This window comes from Chrysochloris asiatica, unplaced genomic scaffold (genome assembly GCF_000296735.1).
Source record: "Chrysochloris asiatica unplaced genomic scaffold, ChrAsi1.0 scaffold00093, whole genome shotgun sequence".
In the NCBI taxonomy this organism is placed as follows: domain Eukaryota; kingdom Metazoa; phylum Chordata; class Mammalia; order Afrosoricida; family Chrysochloridae; genus Chrysochloris; species Chrysochloris asiatica.
The window spans coordinates 4,943,166-4,948,890 of record NW_006408611.1 but is presented as its reverse complement, the minus strand read 5'-3'; positions in this window follow the sequence as shown (position 1 = coordinate 4,948,890).

Genomic DNA, 5,725 nt, shown 5'->3' with positions numbered 1-5,725 from the left:
GGAACCGATTCGACGGCACTTGACAGTACCAGCTTTAAAAAGTCGCATATACCAGCCTAAATTCAAGGGGTAGAGGGATAGATACCACACTTTACTGCTTTATGATGTTGTTATTGTTGTTGTTAAGTGCCGTAGAGTCGATTCCAAACCACAGTGACCCTGTATAGGGTTTCCAAGGAGCAGTTGGTGAGCTTAAACTGCCGACCCTGAAGTTCAAAAGGCTAATTAACCCAAAGCGCCACTGCAAAATCACATCTCACAGAAATATATGAATGAGATAAATTTATGGCATTTTTGTCACCTGAAATACTTAAGAGCAATATTAAGTAATAAAAGTATTAGCAAACTTAATTTTTTCTTATTTTAGACTTTCATAATGACTTTTTTTTTTCTTTTTTCACTGTTGTGTAGGATGTTGTCTGTAAGACATAAGACCTTCCTTTAAAATATCTTTGCTCCCTGATATTTTATAGTTCTGTTCTTTACCACGTTCTCTGCTTGCTTCTAGCTCTTTAATTTACCTTTTTCTTATTTCTATGCCAATAAATTTAAGTTAGCATCTAGTAGGTTTGTCATTGGACTTTTCCTACATAATTGTTTCTCTACCAGTCTTTAGAGCTTCAATTATTTCATCTACAAAATAACTTTCAAATATTCATCTGCATTCCAGGATGCCTGAGGCTGTCAGGATGGCTGAGGGGGTCTAAGGCATTGTGATCAGGTTGCTGTCTCCCTGAAAGTGTGGGTTCAAATCCCACTCCTGACAAACCAACCTTTGGATTCCTGGTGTGCCACTTTGGATTAACGCAGGTACTGCAAAGTCAGGTTGAATTGCAAGGTTGGTGGTTCCAGTTCACGGATAGCTCCTTGGAAACCCTATACAAGGTCTATGAGTCAGAACCAACTGGACATCACGTAACAACAACAACAAATTCCAACTATACAGCCTAATATCCACCTTATTAAACTACATGATGGACACTTCTTCTTGAATGTTGCTGTTGTTACATGCTGTTGAGTTGGTTCCAGTTCACAGCGACCACTATAGGGTTTCCAGGAGTGGCTGGTGAGTTTGAGCCACAAACTTCATGGTTTAAACCAATCATGTTGTCCAGTGCTTTATTCCACAGCACCACCCCAGGATTCCTTCTACTTGGATGGTGCTCTATTAATTAAAGCTCAGCAGTTCTTCAAAACCAATAATAAATCCATTACCTCACTCATTCTGTTCTGCCTCATTAGTACCAGATGCTGAAATTAAAAGTTTATTCATATCATTTTCTCTTTCATTCTGGAAGCTAAGTTTTTTTCTGTCCTTTTTACACAACCAATTTCATCTATTAAAATATGACTGAATAATCTAATTTGGTGAATTAGATGCTCTCCTGGGTATCAGGATCTTATATTTCGCATATTGGAATAGATAATCATTGGTTCTAAATCAAAGATTCCTGAGAGCATAGTGGTTAAGTACTTGGCCGCTAACCAAAAAAATATCAGTTTGAACCACCAAATGTTTTGTGGAAGAAAAATGTGGCCATCTGCTTCTGTAAAGATTTACACCTTGGAAACTCTAAGCAAAGTTTTATTTCATCCTGTAAACTCACTATGAATTCACATCAACTCAATGGCAATTGATCATAGACCCTATGATATTCTCAAATTTGCCCCTCCAGAAATGTCTTAATTCCTTTTCTTACCAAGTCTTTCGTAAGCAACTTTCTTTTTATTTATTAGAAATTGTTGTTAGTTGCCGTTGAGTCAGTTACAACTTATGGCGACTGTATAAGACAACAGAACAAAATATTGCCTAGTTCTGCCTAATCATTGGTAGGCTCAAAACTGTTATTGTGACCACTGTATTTTGAGTGTCTTCCAACTAGGGAGCTTACCGTACAATACTATATAATATACTATTCTTTTGTATTCCATAGGGTTTTCATTGGCTAATTTTCTACAGTAGGCTGCTTCCTACTCTGTGTTATTCTGGAAGCTCTGCTGAAACTCTTCATCATGCATGATCATGGTAGTTTTAAAAATAAAGTGACATAAAATTCTGCATAATGAAAACACAAACGACATCTTAGTAGAAGAGGCGGGTGGTAGTTACTGGAAATATCCCAAAATAGAAAATATCCCAAAATTATAAAAAGCCTATTTCTACTGCTTACAACCTAAGAATTCTGGTGGCGTGGTGGCTGTGTGCCATGAAGTTGGTTCCGACTCTTAGAACCCTGTACAAGGTTTCCAAGGGTGTAAATCTTTACAGGAGCAGAACGCCTCATCTTTCTCCCACGGAACAGCTGGTAATTTCGAACTGCTGACCTTGTGGTTTGCAGCCCAGTTCGTAACCACTGTGCTACCAGAGTTATTCTAAGAATTCTAGCTGAGTTAAGCATTAAGTTAACTAAGTAAGAGGTTACAGGCAACAGAGCTTCAGGGGCATCATAAGATACTTTGTATAGGTTAGAAGCGGAGAATAAGTGAAAGGCCAAAGCAATCCTATTTATATAGTATGGACAGAAAAAGGAGACCCCATGATGAATCCCTTTACCTGTGTGAACCCAAGATAATGTCACCATTAAAGGAAAAGATTAAGAATATCAGGTAGGTATTCCTAGTCTACCAGTTTAAAAGGATTAAAGGATACTAGAAAAAACACAAGGAAGAAAGATTGCTTCTAAATGGCATTGAATAACTAAAGAGAAAACAAACTTAGATCTCAAAATCCTTGCCTCAAGTCAGTAACCGAAACTGGGAAACTATGTGACATTATTGAAATAATTCTTCTTCCTTCTAACTGTAGAGCTGACACTGATGAAAACCAAGGTCACAGAGTCATTCTGTGGGTTAATGAATTACAACTTCAGTTGAATGCACAATGTTGTCAGATCTCTTATATGAAAGTTCAGATCTTGATTTTTTTTTTTTTTTAAGTTACATCTAAATAATTGGAGTCAGGATTTCTTGCAGGGCCCAGAGGACTTCTGAAATGTTTTCTAGAAGGGTCGCTTTCCTTGAGGAAGTCATGCCAAGCCTCTCATTGCGGGTCACTTGAAAATAAGTATCTGCATTTAAAATGACTTTCACAGTAAAAAGTAGACTCAGTTATGCCCAGAAAGAAATGCAGGAGTTCATTAATTTGTTATTAAAAATAGTAGAGGTTGATTTAGTACATGCTTAATCATGGAAGTAAGGATACGATTGTTGATCAGCCATAATTTACTCATACATGTGCACTTATGAGAGAGAGATTCTGCATTAAATAAGCTTTTTGAGACATTTGAATGAATGTTCAATAGTTTGCTCAACTAGCCAAAAAATGTTAATTTATAACTAACCTACACTTATTGTTAAGTGCCGTTGAGATGATTCCAACCCATAGCGACCTTGTATAGGGTTTCCGAGGAGTGACTGGTGAGCTTGAACCACCAACCTTGCAGTTCAAATGGCTTTGCACTCTGGTACATTAACCCACAGTGCCACACTACTCCATACTAAATGACATTAAAGTCAGAGAAAAACATAGAACTAACACAGGTAACAATATTTAAACGCTTGGGATGATATGTATGATATGTGATTCTTCTACTGTTATTTTATAGTGTCTAGATGAACTATTCTCTTCAGGTCATATGAAATAAATTGATGTTGGAAATGCCAAAATGTTTAGCAGTATATAGCTCTGTGTGTGTGTTTGTACCAGAAAAGTTGCTAGGAAGAGTTAAAGATCAAATTGGATGTTTCATCTCAGTGAAATTGAGAACAGTGTAAGAATGTCAAATGAAGATGAACACAATTAACCTGTAGATACAGATGGATTTTATTAGCATTATAGGCATAGCTGATGATGAGGTTTTAGAATGGTATTAAACTATAGGTGTGATGATGATATAATCATATTTTTTGGAAATAGTTTGATGTGTAGAGATCTCAAATGTTAACATATTATAGACTACCACAGATGAATGTTAATACACTTTTTACTTAATATATTCATTAAAACTATTTTGACTACCAAACTCACCTAATTCTAGCATACAACTAAGAAACAGTAAATAGTGAAGAAAATGAAGTTTTGAATGTTTTCATTCTACTTTCAGCAATCAATGCCATTGAAGCAGCTGTCAGAAAATCAATGTATTGCATTAGGTAAATCTGCTGCCAAAGAACTCTTTAAAACAAAGAACTCTTTAAAATAATAAAAAGCAAGTAAAACATTTTGATGACTGAGGTGTGCTGATCCAAGACATAATATTTTCAGTCACCCTACATACATACAAATGCTGAACAACTAAAAAATAAGACAGAGGTAAAACTGATACATTTGAAATGTAATAGTAATAAATATATTAGGGAATACTTGTCAGGTGCCATCGAGTCGGAACCTACTCATAGCGACCCCATGCACAGCAGAATGAGACAATGTCCGATCCAGAGCCAACCTCACTACCGCTGCCACACTTAATGCCATCAATGATGCCACCTGGCTGATCCATCTCATTGGGGGTCTTCCTCTTTTTCTCTGACCCTCCATCTTACCCAGCATGACATCCTTCTCTAGCAACTGTTCCCTCCTGACAATATGGAATACTAGAGGAACAACAACAACAAAAAATCAGTCTCTAAGGAAATACAGCCAAAATGATCCCTAGAAATAAGAATAGCAAGATTGTTTTGCTTACATTGGACACGTAATCAGGAAAGAGAAATCACTAAAAGAAGACATCGGGTTTGATAAAGTAGTTGTTGTTGGACATTGTGGAGTTAATTTCCAAATCATAGCAACCTCCTGTGACAGGATACAACTGCCCCATAGAGTTTTCTAGGCTATAATCTTTACAGAAGTAGAACACTGGGTCTTTCTTCTATGGAACCACCAGGAGGATTTGAACTGGCAACCTTTCATTAGACAGTCATGCACATAGCTGTTGCATCAGCAAGTCACCTGTGGTAACATTAAAAAACTCAAAATCCAAGCCATCTAGTCAATCCCATCTCATAGCAACCCTGTATAGGATTTTCAAGATTGTAAATCTTTATGGGAGTAGAAAGCCTCATTTTCCTCTAACAGAGCAGCTGGTGGGTTTTAACTACCTCCTTGTGGTTAGTAGTCCAGTGTTTATCCGATGCCACCATTAGAGCTCCTTTTGGTAGAAGGTCATTTATGAAAAAGAAGGGGGGTGGGGAGGAAACCCTCAAAGAAATTGATTTGCATAATGGCTGCAACACCATGAATTCAAGCATCCAGCTGATTGTGAGGATGGTACAGGACTGGGCAATCAGTCATTCTGGTCCACATAACACCACTCAGCTGTCACTGTGTCTTGCTGTGGTGACATAAGGTCATCATGGCAATTAGACTTCAACTAACAACAAGAAGTAAGTTCAGAGTCACAGATCCCTCTATTGAAGTTGTTGTTGTTGTTGTTAAGTGCCGTCAAGTCGGTTCCGACCCATAGCGACCCTGTACAGGGTTTCCGAGGGTGTAAATCTATTGAAGTTAGTGATGGTTAATTACAATCAATGCATTTTAATTTATAAAAATTACCCTGTGCACCATTCTTAACTGAAAGGGTACTTTCTCACTTCTATCCGGTGTTGCCTACTTATTCATTACGGTTAATTAGCTGTCCATAGACTCTTACTATAAAAGGTCTGAAGGGGAAGAAGGAAATGACTTCTCCACTACAGAATTATCAGGTGGGAAGGGCAGTATTTGCCT